Raw genomic sequence first — 15,619 nt, 5'->3', positions numbered from 1 at the left:
TTAGAAAATGTTTGCTATTTAATGAGCATTTATTCTGATTTGTTTGCATGGAGGTTAGATGATGTTTCATCAAAGCAAGCATTTCCCCATACTTCCCAATCCATTTTCCCATCAATTTCCTTATTGTAAAATGTTCAATATTTGGAGGAAGTTGGTTTGTTACGCAATACCTCCCAACCAGCCATTATTGTGCAGTGTGAATTTGCTGATAGTATATGATTGAATCCCACCTGAAAATAGTGACTGTCTGTAAGTGTCCTAAGTTGCACTGGAATCAAGGGGACTTGCTATCAAGCAATAGGATATATTTTGCAGTGTGCTGAAAGTCCCTTAACCCCTGTAGAACCAGCTTATCCTGCTACATACCTTCATATACCTCAGCATAAAGGTTAGCTGACTAAGAGCAGGGCAACACAAGAACTACTCATTCTTCTAGATCAGTGCTGATTTTAAATTCTTAAAACCACTAGAGCAAGAATAATAAAGATTAAAGACTCAATTTAAGACGTGTGTGTGTCAGACAAAGCAGGGGAGGGGGAGGGAGATAAATCACTAGCATTAACAATGCCCACAAGACAATGTACCATCCGACAAGTAAGACACTTTTCCCCCTCTCTCTCATTGAAATTGAAAGTTCTGCCTTATGAGTCACTCAAGCCGCCAATGATTCATAAAGGAGGAGCTGAAATAAAAGGCTAATACTCTTCATTCATTTGTGCTCTTATTTGTTATTTGACAAGACTGGAAAAATGAGGATGGAGAGAGAGAGAGTGAAGATTACATTTGGAAATGAGATAGTCCATTATAGTGTGAAATAACTATTTGGTTCACATTCCCTACATCCCCAAACAGTAGGAAGTTCCAGAGCAGCTTTAGTAGGACCACCGCACTAAACCGAGCTGAAGAGTTCAGACTTAACACCCTAAAAGGCTGAGGAGGAATTTCTGGTTTTGGGGTATTTAATGTGCACCTCGATTTCTTGATATTGCTTACAAAAAGAAAATGTGAAAACAGAGTGATTGCCATATTTTTCACTCTCTAAGACACACTTTTTCCCTGCTAAAAAGCAAGGGGAAATGTGTGTGTGTGTTATGGAGCAAATGCAGGCTGTGCAGCTATCGCTGAAGCCAGAAAAGAAAGAGGGATTGCTGCGCAGCAATCTATCTCTTGCTGTTCTGGATTCAGCAAAAGCAACGCAAAGCCTCTTCAACAACGTTTGATTCAGAATATTTTTTTTCTTGTTTTCCTCCTCTAAAAGCTAGGTGAGTCTTATAGTCGTGTGCGTCTTATAGAGCAAAAAATGCGATATTTCATTAATCAGTCATTGGTGTTGAGTTTCTTCCACCTGTTAAAAAACTGATAACTTGGTTTTTTAAATAATAATAATCCAGAACAAAACACAATATGCTGATGGAAGTTCTCCCACATAAGAAAAACCCTGCATATAATATAATACAGGTATGTGCCTCAGCTTCTCCAAATAGGATGAATGTTATAATGCTTAATTTGAAATTTCCCCTTTCAGCACAGATAAAGCCTATCAAAGTCTTTAGCCACATACATGCATTTTCCTTGCTGCTTTGGAAAACAATAAGTAATATTATTGTGAAATAGGACTTTGGGTGTGTCCCGCAATGCTCTCAACAGTTCTCTTTAGGCTTCTTTAGACGCTGAGCCTGACGACACGAGGACAGTCCAGCTAAAATTAATCTTCTGAAATTGATAGTCCTGGGACCAGGGAACCCTGGTTTCAACCTAGAGATTCCTCCACCCCATTGCCTCTAAAACTGCTGCTGAATGAGGGGAGGGGGCAACCAGGCCTTCTTCTGCCTTCATTGACTGTCAACTATGACATGTTACCAGTGAGGCATCCCTCTCATTACTGCAGGGGGGAAAGGAATGACAGGACCATGGGTAGAATAGTCAGCAGAAGCTTCAACTGCCAGTTCTCTCAATTCAGCAGCCGTTTTAAATGTAAAGGGTTGTTTTTTATTCCATGTTGCAACCTGGCAACTGTTCCTGGAAGCCAGAGATACAATGACTAAAAATGACTGTTTTCCTTGAAAACAGCCCATATAAGTGGATGCCTTTCGTTCGCTAGAATGATGCCAGTGACAAGGCTCTAAAGTCTGGGGAAATTCACATCCTATCTTTTTCCGCCCAGAAAAAGCCCAGATGTCATCAGTGAACAAAGGATTAAGTATAACGCAACTGGCTCCCAAAGAGACACGTGGATTGCAACGATCCAGAATCTAGTTTGCAATTTATTAATCTGTCTGAGAGCAAATTGTATGCATTGCTCATAGACGTAATGCCAGTGATCAGATTCTGGGGCGGGGTGTAAGGAGCCCTAGATGAAATCCATAAGCCAACTCCTAACTAGTCCCCTACGCCTTTTGATTTAGCAAAATCACCCATCCATTGCCTCAGAGCCGTAGCTATGGAGGGAGCTAGCCAGTACTTTTGCCCCAGGTGAAGCCTCCAGGGGGCGCCACTGAGGCTCCTAGCCTGTCTGCCATTTTACTGTTTGGGCTACAGGTGGAGCAGCTCTCCCTGCTCTGTTGCTATTCACACTGCTCTCAAGAGCCCTAAAGATATTTGACTGCTACCTAAGGTGAGTTCACTGCCTCTGGTTGGACTGCCGCCCTCTCATAAGCCAAGTTGCAGCCTCATCTCCCACACAGCTTCTGACTCCCTAGTCGGTTGCGGGTGAAGGTCCCACAGTTTTCTGCAGACTCGCTCCAATCCACTCCTCCCACCGCCGCCCAGCTAGCTGATGCTGCAGTTTGCCAAGTGCCTCAGCCCTAATCCTACACAATTGCACTCCTTTCCCATGTGTGGCTGGGCAGGAGTAATAAGTCCTCGTTTATGTCCTGTTACCGTTTTTAATGTCCTAAAAATATAAAATAGCCCTGCTGCGTCAGTCCTATCTAATCCAGCATCCTAGTCTCTGAATGACTAAAGGTAAAGGGACCCCTGACCATTAGGTCCAGTCGTGGCCGACTCTACTAATCTAGCAGTTCGAAAGCATGTTAAAGTGCAAGTAGATAAATAGGTACCGCTCCAGCGGGAAGGTAAACGGCGTTTCCGTGTGCTGCTCTGGTTCGCCAGAAGCAGCTTAGTCATGCTGGCCACATGACCCAGAAGCTGTGCGCCAGCTCCCTCGGCCAATAAAGCGAGATGCGTGCCACAACCCCAGAGTTGGTCATGACTGGACCTAATGGTCAGGGGTCCCTTTACCTTTACCTTTACCTTTACACATGAAACTGCCTGATTCTGTGTCAGGCCACTTGGTCTCTCCAGCTCAACCATGCTACAAAAAATGTGCTCTGGAGTAAAAGGCTCAAAGGAACTTGGCAAGTTGGCATGCTCTTTACTGCTTTTGTATGGGGGGAGGGTGGTTGGCTTGGTACATATTACCATGCATGCCTGCCTGCCTGCCTGCCTAAGAGGAAGGGGGCTGAAAGAAAATGCAAGGGACCAAATAATAAAAAAAAGGATTAGAAAGTACAACTTTGTATTCAGATAATATATTGCCTACTCTTAGTGCCCTTTAAAAACAGTTGTGTTCAGGTGTGTGCGCATGTGGATGTGTATGCAAACATGGGGGGCGGGGAGGCAAGCTGAGTATTTGTGAAAGAAAGCCTAGTTTCGCCTCTGCATAGCCTTCTAAAACAGTGGTTTCTGTAATACAAATGATAAGCAAGCCAGGACCCCTTTGCTCCCTCTCTCTGTAATTTGAACACCCTGCAATACTTTTGCCTAGGTAGGCAAGCATGCTGGTCATTGAAAAACAGTAGCTATCAGCTTTCAGTCACATCAGTGCTCTTCTAAAGCTGAATTAATGACATTAGATTAGAACAGGCTGCAATGAACTATTTTGCCACTCATTAATCCAGGATGGAGATTCACAACTGTGCTGTACATATAATGAAAAGGGGATGGGGAAAGAGCTGCGAAAAAGATAACACAGAGGAAAAAGCCAGCTCGTTGATGGCATATGCGAGATGATGATGCATTTCACAAGACTCTAATTATATAGCAAGAGACACATACTTCCCTGAGCTTTACTCAAGCTTTGGCTAACCATATTTATTAATTTGCATGCCTTAACTTAATTACAAATATTTGCTCCTTACTGTCATTTTAGAATAAAGCAGAAGGATGGTAAAAGAGGAAGATGTTTGTTTCATTGCAGTCGTTTCTCGACTTGCAGATAGAAAATGAAATTATAACAATACTGGCTTTTTGGCCGGGGGGGGGGGTGGCGAGGGAGAGAGAATATATATAGTGGCTCTGTGCCAAGGGTCAGGCTGCTGCAGTTTATAGCAGATCAACTTGAGTAGTGCTCCTAAAGGGAACAAAATGAATGAATGGAGGTTCGGTTCTTTCCCAGTTGGAAACTATTGCACTTCAAAGTCCTTGTTATTTCCTTCCATGCCAGCCTCTCCTTGCTCACTCTCCAGCAGCCACTGTGAGTTATCCAAGGGAGGAGACTGGCAGCAGCAGTCATGAGAGGCAACCGGATGCTCCCTTGCCACCAGTGCTGAATTTACGTATAAGCTAAACAAGCTATAGCTTAGGGCCCCACTCTCTTGGGGGCCCCAAAAAAATTTAAAGGAAAAAACCTGGATGTACATTTCCAAAATATAAGCTAAAAAAGCAAATAAAATAAAACCTACATACTGCAACAGTGTTTTGTGTTGTGTTGGCTACCATGATGTAAGTACAGTGGTGCCTCTAGATATGAACGGGATCCATTCCAGAGCTCTGTTCACATCTAGAGGTAAATGTAGCTAGCGACAGCACGTCTGCACATGTGCATGACGTCATTTTGAGCGTCTGCACATGCGCAAGCGGCGAAACCCAGAAGTAACGCGCTTCGTTACTTCTGGGTTGCCGAGGAGCGCAACTCGAACGCGCTCAACTTGAAGCGTATTTAACCCGAGGTATGACTGTAATGGGCCCTGCCTGCTTGCCTGCTCCCTAAAATATCACTAGTTTGCTTATTTCTATATATAGGGTACCTACATTCTGCACGTGCAAATGGCTTTAGATACCTATTAGGTCCATAAAGTACCATATAGCATATATTCAACACATAAAACAGTGACAATTTGTTGTTGACAAAGGACAGCTGAACATATAAAGGGACCCATTACCTTCAGTAGCTCAGGGCCTCATCACACCTAAATCTGACCCTGCTTGCCACTGCTGCTTGGGACCAGCGCCAGCTCATTCTCCTCCCTGAGCTTGACAGCGGCAGCACTGGCAGGGGAAATAGGGACATTCCAAAATCAAACCAGAAGCCGGGGTGGCTTCTGGAAAATTAGGACATATGGAGGGTATGAAACTAGTAAAATGTATAGGAGTTCTGTTGGGGATTGAATGGAGGGGCTGGAGGGAGACAGTCACTTTTTTGGCAGAATGAGCTATGAAATTCACGCAGGAGATGCTTCTAAATGCCTGCTCAGAATCCTAACTACCTCAGAAATTAATAAGGAAGCTGAGTTCCTGAAGGCACCCAGGAGGTGTTTGGCCTTCAATGCATTCCTGAGCTTTGGGTGTGGACCTGGTAAATTGCTTTTTGTGCTCTGGTGAGTTGTGAGGCTCTCAGTTTCCCCAGCATTGCAGCTCAAGACTGACCACGTTGATGCCAGCTTAATGGAATGAGTCCTTTTGGCTCTTTTGAGAGGTTAGTTTTTCCTTTATAATAATACAATCCTTTATTTTTAAATGAAAATGTTTTCTTTTAAAAAGCAGGGAGGTATAATTACACAGTTTTCTGCACTGATAGAAAAAATGGAACAAGGAACTGATACGATTATTTCAACTGAAAAGAGAATACAGTGGTACCTCGGGTTAAGTACTTAATTCGTTCCAGAGGTCTGTTCTTAACCTGAAACTGTTCTTAACCTGAAGCACCACTTTAGCTAATGGGGCCTCCCGCTGTGGCCACGCCGCCAGAGCACGATTTCTTTTCTCATCCTGAAGCAAAGTTCTTAACCCGAGGTACTATTTCTGGGTTAGCGGAGTCTGTAACCTGAAGCATCTGTAACCTGAAGTGTATGTAACCCGAGGTACCACTGTACATTTCTTTGTCTAGTCCCTGAAGCATAAGGCTGGTCAGAATTTGTCTTGACTGTTGACATATGTTACTTTCCGGAGGAAATTCTGTGCTTGGGAACATTTAGGCTGTAATCCTGTGTACACTTATCCAGGAGTCTGTCCCACTGAATTCAATGACATTTTCTTCTGAGTAGACGGGAATAGGATTGTATGGCATGCTGAATTCAAAATGCAGTCACTGGTTCATAGAGAACAGGCTCCACTGCAAAGAGCTCATGTGTGTTTCATGTGTATTTGATTTATCATCTTATGGTAGATTTTACTTTATTTGGATCTGTGCAAAAAAGGGGTTAACTCATTTCCACAGTACGCCATGGGTTAAGTCTCATCCAGGAGATTATATTAAATATAAATATAAATGAAATGAACTCAAACATTGGCTATATAATGATATTTCTTATCTATCATAATCACTGTTACTAGGATTCAAAAAATTAAAAAAAGAAAGATAAAGGAATGCTGTTGTATTTTGAAATCATGTTATTAAATACAGAAATACCACATTGGCAAGGGAGATGGACTCTGTACATGCCTGTTTCCTATATTACAGAAGATCATAGTTCCTAATTAGAAATTTTGCACTATACCTTCTGAAGTTCTTTACTACTCTTAGGCCATTTTGAACCCCTTTTGGATCCTCAGGTGTATAGTGGATCCGAATGGAAAGTTGGTTTTGCAGGAGTAAGAAGACACAGAACTAGAATGATTGGGGAGGAGGGAGGGGGTAGAAGAGGTGTAGCTTATCATGCAAAATTCCCTCTTCTATACTACCATTTAAAGAATGATGCAGCACCCTTGTCTCCTGGCCACCTTAAATTATAGTTACTTGCCAGCTATCAAATTGGTGCCACATAGTCTAGCTTCTGCGCTAGTCCTCAACCTGTTTACTTAGAAGTAGGGAAACCAATGGAACTTCCTTTCAAATAAATATATGTAGGACTGGAATGGGGAACATAATCGAGCATAAATTCCACACAGAGGGGGTTTTGACAATAGCATACTTAGCTGTACTTACCCTGTTGAAATGTCACCGCTAAATTCCAGCTTTCATTCAAAACAGAAGCTTCACTTGCATGATTGCATGCATGAATAAGGGTCTAGAATGAAAATGAAAAAGGGTGGAGAGGGGGACCTTCAGCATGCATATTAAATTTCATTATTACAATCCAAAACTCATACTTTTCAAGAGGAAGGGGAGTTAACTCATAATTTCTTAATCTTTGGCCTCGGCAGTCCTTTTGTTTAATTAACACCAGATGCGACTCCATTATTTCTGCCTTTGGCTCAACAATCCCAAGGGTGGCCTCTTGCAAACAACCATTTGTTTTCTGATTGGAATTCTCCATGCAGTTCGGCCAGCTGTCACATCTTTTCCCCCAGCTGTGGCAGGCAAAGGAGGCAGATGAATATGCTGTGAAGCTGTCGCCTGACACCCAGTTGCAAACTACAAACTGTCTCAGAGGGACTTTCAACTGTTCTCCCATCTCGTTGGCAAGGGCCAATTAGCCCTTTATAACAAAGTCACCTGCCTATAACCAAGACCTTCCACTATAATTTGCCCCAAACTGCTTTCTTTGTCACATTATCGCTGGGAAAACTCTGATAATACTGGTCCGACCCCTGATGTATGGGGTGCCTGCCTCCTGCTCACATGCCAATAAGGTTGCAGCTCCATTCGAAAACTTGCACACTCAGTTCAACAGGACACTTTCACTGAAATGCTCGTAGGATGAACTTCCACGAGCTGGGCATGCTCAATTCTCTGTGTGTTTACTTAGAAGTGAAATCTACTAAATTTGGCAGGGCTTGATCCCCAGGTAAATTGCCCAAGAATGCAGCCTTAAAGGGGTTTTTTTGCACCTCTTTGAAATGCAAATAAGCAACCTACATTGGCCAGATGTTCATTTGCATTACAAATGCCTCTCTTCCTCTCTCTCTCTCTATTCTGTATGAACAGTAATCACATATTCACATAAATAGTACAGGAGAAATTAAACCTCTGTGTGTGAAAGCCACCTCAACTTGTTTGTGGTATGTGTGCTTGGAGGCAAGAAGCAACTGCATCAGATGTACCATGAAGTGTGTTCTTGTCTACAAAGTTACAGATAGGTAGCCGTGTTGGTCTGCCATAGTCAAAACAAAACAAATTCCTTCCAGTAGCACCTTAAAGACCAACTAAGTCAGTTCTTGGTATGAGCTTTCGTGTGCATGCACACGAAAGCTCATACCAAGAACTGACTTAGTTGGTCTTTAAGGTGCTACTGGAAGGAATTTGTTTTGTCTTGTCTACAAAGGTTCATGTAGGATTATGTTAGTTAACCTGCAGTTCTAATAGGACTGACTTCTGAGTCACCAGGCATAGGATTTCCCTGTTAGACTTGAGATGCCACCAGACTTTCTCTTCTCTGCTGCAACAGACCAAGGACCACTTTGACAAGTACAAAACACACCGAGAGATGTGGATTATAAAGGCATACATGTATCAGTTATTGAGCATTTTTCTTTCGATCAGCATTCCTGTGTGTGCTACATATGGAGTAAGCTCCACTGAACTCAGGAGGACTTTCTCCTGAGCTAAAATACTAAGTATTTTGACACACAATCCACATAAACTGGAGCCCAGGCTTTCCCCAGTTATATATTTATCCATGTGTTCTTTTTTTAAAAGTATCTGATTAATATACATGCTTTTTTACAGCTGGTGAGATACATTTGCATTTCCTGCTCTTGTACCTGAGTGAAAAACATCCAAGATGCTAAGTATTTACACTCTTCTGCAATACACAAACAAACCTTTAATAAAACTGAGGATGTAGGACTCACCCTTTAATTATAACGAAAGGTTGTAGGGTGTAATGAGATGTAAATGGGCTAAAAAAAACCAGTTGCGCTCATGGTATCTTCTTTTGAGTTTTCTGTTCATTCTCTAGAGGGCTGCCGAAAAGTCCTACGTTTTTCTGTGGATAAATAAAGCAGAAAATAAGCTCAGAACAAAAGGTGTGGGTGACAGTGTTACAGTCATCCTGCACGCTGTGTAATAATATCCTGAGTAACCTGTGGTGGGGATATGTCCAAAACAGCTATACTCTCTCTGTGGGATTGGAAGTAAGGAGGGAGGAAAAAATCCTCTCTCAAGATAGGTGAGGCTGTCATTTAAAGCCCTAGAAGTCAACATGTACTCTCTGCCGCAGGGTGCCACTCCTCAAAAGATGAAGCTTTGCTCCTATAAATGATAGAAACTGCCCGAGTCAGCAACGCCCACAAGTCTTTGGCTTTGTCTGTCTCTCTCTGTGGCAGCTGCTCACCTCTGCACTAAAACCAATTGCTTTTGAAAATACTGTAGTGTGGGTTTTTCTTTTCCCTTCCCTCTTTTGTAGCACTGTTTCTTTGTTCTGTACACGAGGAAGAGGAGAAGAGACCAAATTAATTTGGCTTACTGAAAGAAACAAAACGGTTGGCTTGAGTTAATTTGGGTTTGCGTCCAGGGGAAAGACATAAAAGTCAAATAGGGATAGGCGTATGAAATGATTGTAGTTATTATTGATTGACAGTTATTATTTGCCGACAGGGGGGATATACTGTTATTATCGGACTGCACTGGGACTTAGCTTAAAACATGACTTCCATTAGGGTCCTTTGCACCCCTGGCAAGAAGCTGCATCAGCGCACACACACACACACCTGAAAAAAACATCACTTTACCACAACAGCCACATTAGAAATTTCTACATTTGATGTGACCCAAGTACTTGAAGCACCTAGAATCAGGGTGAGGTGAAGCAGGGTGAAAAAGATTCACTTGCATTTCTGTTGCTGTGCAAGAAGGATGGGAAGCTTCTCACACATTTTATGTTGCCGGGATAGCGGTGGCGCATTGCCACACACATATACATCATACACCCCTTGGTCTGATAGGTGTTTTAATTTTGAATCCCCCACCCAGGCCTGCACCCCCAGTAGGGATTGGTTTCGCCAACCCCTAGGTATGCCTCTGTATTTCACAGACAAAAATGGGGGCATCCCTGGGCATGAATGGGTGGGACTATGAGTGGTGCCTAGGAGTCCAGCAGCATGACCTGATGGACAGTGGTGGGACCAATACAATGCAAACTCAAATGCACCACATGGAAGAAGCCTCTTGTATGGTCTGTGGATAATTATTATAATTTATTTATTTATTTATTTATTTATTTATTTATTTCCCGCCCATCTGGCTGGGTTTCCCCAGCCACTCTGGGTGGCTTCCGGAACACTAAAATACAATAACCTATTAAACATTAAAAGTTTCCCTAAACAGGGCTGCCTTCAGATGTCTTCTAAAAGTCTGGTAGTTGTTTTTCTCTTTCACATCTGGTGGGAGGGTGTTCTACAGGGCGGGTGCCACTACCAAGAAGGCACTCTGCCTGGTTCCCTGTAACTTGGCTTCTCGCAGCGAGGGAACCGCCAGAAGGCCCTCGGCACTGGACCCCAGTGTCCGGGCAGAGCAATGGGGGTAGAGACGTTCCTTCAGGTATACTGGACCGAGGCCGTTTAGGGCTTTAAAGGTCAGCACCAAGACTTTGAATTGTGCTCAAAAACATATTGGGAACCAGTGTAGGTCTTTCAAGACCGGTGTTATATGGTCTCGGCGGCCGCTTCCAGGCACCAGTCTAGCTGCTGCATTCTGGATTTGTAGTTTCCGGGTCACCTAACACAATAAATGCTTTTCTGTTGACACAGAGGAAGCAGGAACTGAAATTCCAAAAATAAGTTGCTTCCTGAATATTGGCAGATAAATATTTCCCTGGAACATATCTCTGTGGCTATCCTGGCTGAGATAGAACAATTGTTGGAGAGTAACCCCCCCCCCCCAAAAAAGCCTCTAAATTATCATACTTTGTGGCTAGTGTTTATTAATGCTCAGTGCTTAAGGTAGCTCCACTTATTGTTTTCAGGTGGTGACTGCCAACAGAAATGGAGTCAAAATGGCGCCACTGTGAAACAAGGGGAAGGCATTAGCATACTCAGGGTAACTCCTAGGTTTGCAGAATATTTACAAAAACTAAAGAGGCAAAAGGCCTCTCCAACCCTCACCCCTGCAAAAAAACTACAACAGTCCAATGAGGAATGCTAAATATCAGTAGGAAGTAGAAAACAGGGGAGAACAGCTTTGTGCTTGAGCTCTTTACAGCTTATAGAACCTTGGAAGAGGTCACGGCTAACCAGCTGAAATAGGAGTGCTTCTGTTAGGAGGTGAGGTACCTCAGTTTGCTTGTCCCAGGTTCCACTTATTAATTCTACAGCTGATTTTTCCCTTATAAATGATCCTCACTGTCACTCTGAAGAACTAAGGAGGAAGAACAGGAGCTGAGATATTTCTCCCCCAAGTCATAGAATCATAGAATCATAGAGTTGGAAGAGACCACAAGGGCCATCAAGTCCAACCCCCTGCCAAGCAGGAAACAACCTTTACATTCTGACTCTTCTCCTCATCACTGGACGTTGCATTTTTTATTTCATTTTTTTACTTTAATATTTTTTGCTGTTTCGTTTCTATGTAAAGAAAACAAGCATTTCGCTGTCAGACCATTCAAACAAAGGAATGTTCATCCCTTTTATTTTTAAGTGATGGACACCACAAAGCTTATCTGCTCTTCTTCAATAGTGTCCTGTCATTTTATGTAAAGGTTTGCTTTACATAAAGCATAAATCCAACTGCATGTGTGGCTGAAGCTTTCTGCATAATCCTCTAATAATTCAAACCCCACTGAAACCACTGTAGAAATTGCAGGATGGTTACAAGAAGTCCCTTCAATTATCTTGGAAGCAAAATGTAGTGCAGGTTGGCTAATCTTGCCTTGCTCCAAGTTCAAGAGCAATGCAAGGGGAGATTCACAGTTTCCCTATTTTGTTACTGGCAGTAGAGAAAGTGGTAGGATTTGTGATTGAACAATAAGCACTTGCTTCAAATGCCAGTGAGGAATAAATGCACCAGCCTGATAATTAAGCCACATATTTTTGAAGCGATGAGAGGCAAAGGTCCAAACTTCCAACTACCTTGGCATTAGAAAGGGAGGCAGAGAAGAGAGAATGTGTGCAATATATTAACTCTGGCTCCGTGGATAAATTCCACTATAATTGCTTTTTCTCCCCTTTTCTTTTTTTGCTGATCTGAAATTCTTAAGTATTTTCCATTACTGGCGATCTCTCTTCACTCCCTTTTCTGAAAGCAATTCAGAAAAGTGTGTCTCCTGAATTTCTCCCTACTGCAGCAATAGGCAGTGCTGGTAGGATGTAAACGTCAGATAAGAGCAAAGGGCCAGATCGGGTAATTAGTAAATTTGTGGGCACAGGAAAGGAATTAGGGTGGAGGAAGAGTGCATTGGGAGGAACAAGGAGGAGACAACACACAACAGTATCACCCTTTATGAAACATGCCTGCCTTAAGCATTGTAATTTTTAATCCTGGGAGTGTGTCCACAAGTGTCTCTGAGGATATTATATTTTTTATGATGCACTGTGTCAGGTACTTGTAGAAGTCATTCTTCCGACATTACAGTTCCTGTCCTGGAAACTAAACTTTTTATCAGGATTCCAATAACTTCCATATAACCTACTCCTTGAACATTCATCTTGATTTCTTGGCACAAAGTTTGTGGGGAGGTTAGATGTTGTTGGCTACTTATTGATATCCCCAAATGTGGGGTTCTTGAATGTTTCTCCATCCGTTTTCCCCTTCACTCTCTCACATGCTGTCCCCTGAATAAACATTCATTCATTCATTCATTCATTCATTCATTCATTCATTCATTCACAATGCTCATAAAGGCTCATACAGACCCTACTCATGCATGCCATTCACATACCACTCTCTGGCTACTCATGCAACAGCCACAAGCAAACAGGCTACCTACCCATTGACCAACCCTTGGACAGTTTCTGCCTCCTCCCTCCCCTGCTGAACCTCTCCTACCAACAGCACTGTCACCTCATTTGATCCTAGACCTTGTGTACTAAGGACAAAAATTCACATAACAAAGCCTTGGCTTCTTTAAAATTAAAAATGGTCAAACCCCTGAAAAGCAGCTGTAGGGGATTTTGAGCTGAAAAATAGCGGGTTGGAGATAAGAATAAGCACTCCCTGTCCTCTGCCACTCCTCAAAATTGCAGCTTCCACAGACTGCTTTTCAGTAAAGAAAGTTGGGGCTTTGTTACAGGCGGTTGTGTGCAACATGTAATTTAGTCCTGAGCCTATGGTAAGGAGGATTAATTTAAGTCAGCTAAAGCCAAAGAACGTACACCCAACAGTGATGGATATTTCACTTTTTTGTTGAGTTTATGTCGTTTGGATGGTAAAATGGCAAAATCACATTTTTGGGCAGATCTGTAGCACTCTCGTGTGAAAGAGGACATGGCTGTAATGGCAGACATTGCCCTTTTTTAAAAAAAAAAATATTCTTTTTATTCATTTTCTATAACCAAACAACGAAAAAAAGGGGGGGGGGAGAAAAATAAACAAACACACCAAAGAAAAAAGAAAAACATCAACCAAAACAAAAAACAAACAGACCAGAAGACAAACATTAGTTAACAACAAATAATGGTTGACTTCCCTCCATCTCAGTTTTGGGTTATGTAAAATAATAATTCCATTCTGCAGTTTTCATTTTATATCATCTACACATCACAAGGATTATATTAAACCTACTGTGATTTTTATATCTCTAGAATTTGTTTCCATGTATGTTATAAATTTAGTCCAATCGTCAATAAACTTTTTTTTCCTTGCATAATTTTTATTGTTTTTTAGATCATAACAAACAAAAAAATAAAGCAGTTTACACCTTGTTGTCGCAGATTTCTTTCTATAAGACTTCCTTCAGCTTCCCCTGAAATCATCCATACCCAAATTTAACAAATTCACACAAATCCTGGCTTATATTGACATTATTTTCTCTTTCCTTCTTTTTCTCTTTAGACAATATTCCAACCTTTTCACAGAGCTTTTTTAAACCCAACTAGCATTATCTGACCTTCACTTATATTTTCCAGATTTTCCACAAATTTCCCCCAGTCCTCAATGAACCTTAGGTCTTTTAAATATCTAATTTTCCCCGTCAATCTGTCCATCTCCGCGTATTCTAGTAGTTTTGTACCTTTTTGCTGTCTGATATTCTGTGTCATTTTTGCCAAATCCATATATTCAAATAATTTAGTTTGCCAATCTTTAATGGTCGGGATATTTGGGGTTTTCCAATTTTGTGCTAACAGGATCCTGGCAGCTACAGTTGCATATTGAAACATTATATGATCTTCTTTCTTAATCTCGTCTCCGATCATTCCCAGAAGGAAGGCTTCGGGTTTTTTAACAAAAGTGTATTTAAGTATTTTTTTTCAATTCGTTATATATGGATTCCCAAAATTTTTTAATTTCTTCACACTTCCACCACATGTGGTAGAAACTTCCTTCTTTGGTTTTACACTTCCAACACCTTTTATCTCCAGTCTTATACATTTTTTGCAATTTCACAGGGGTGATGTACCAACGGTACATCATCTTTTCCATATTTTCTCTAAGGGTAGTGCTGGCCATAAATTTCATTCCTTTAGTCCACAACCTCTTCCATTTGTCAAAATCCAAATTATATCCGATGTCTATTGCCCATTTTACCATAACATCCTTGACCTCTTCATCCTTGGTGTCCCATTCTAATAGCTGATTATACATTTTAGATAGCAGTTTGGTTTTACTTTCTATTATCTCTACCTGGAACTTAGATTTTTTTCTCATTCATCCTGATCTTTTTATCTTCCTTCCATAAGGCGTTAATTTGATGATACTGCAACCAGCCTGTTAATTTGCTTTTTAACTCTTCGTATGGTCTAATTTTCCATCCTCTTTCTGCTCTTTCCAGATCTTCGTAGGTCCATCTCTCACCTTCTATGTTTATTTTTTTAATACTTAAGATATCAATAGGCGATAGCCACCAGGGGGTATTTTTTTCCAACAGTTTTCTATTCTTTTCCCATGCTTCTAACAATGTTGCTCTGATAATATGATTTGAGAAGCCTTTATGCACCTTTTCCTTATTCTGCCAGAGATATGCATGCCAACCGAATCTTAAATTGAAGCCTTCTAAATCTAGTAGATCTGTGTTTTTTAAGGTAATCCATTCTCTAAGCCAGCAAAGGCACGAGGCTTCATAGTACAGTCTCAAATTTGGGACCGAGAATCCTCCTCTGTCTTTTCTATCCGTTAACAATTTAAATCTAATTCTTGGTCTTTTGCCTTGCCATATAAATTTAGAGAGAATTTTTTGCCAGTTTTTGAATATTGCACTTCCTCTAATCACCGGGACATTTTGGAATAAGAATAATAGTTTCGGCAGTATGCACATCTTAATTGCTGCCATTCTACCTGACCAGGAGAGTTTTATCCTATTCCAAATATCTAGTTCCTTTTGGATTTCCTTCCAAGTGTTTATGTAGTTATCGGCCATTAAATTTATGT

At 41.5% G+C, this 15,619-nt stretch overlaps 1 protein-coding gene across 4 annotated transcripts in view; it reads left to right on the top strand.

Annotated features, from left to right (window-relative positions):
* Positions 1–15,619, top strand: part of SH3RF2 (SH3 domain containing ring finger 2) — a 91,608-nt gene that overhangs the window by 53,484 nt on the left and 22,505 nt on the right. The window lies entirely within an intron of this gene.

The sequence above is a fragment of the Podarcis erhardii genome (assembly GCF_964252035.2).
Source record: "Podarcis erhardii genome assembly, chromosome: 2".
NCBI lineage: Eukaryota > Metazoa > Chordata > Lepidosauria > Squamata > Lacertidae > Podarcis > Podarcis erhardii.
The sequence above is the reverse complement of the archived record's forward strand: the minus strand, read 5'-3'. Positions and strand labels throughout refer to the sequence as shown.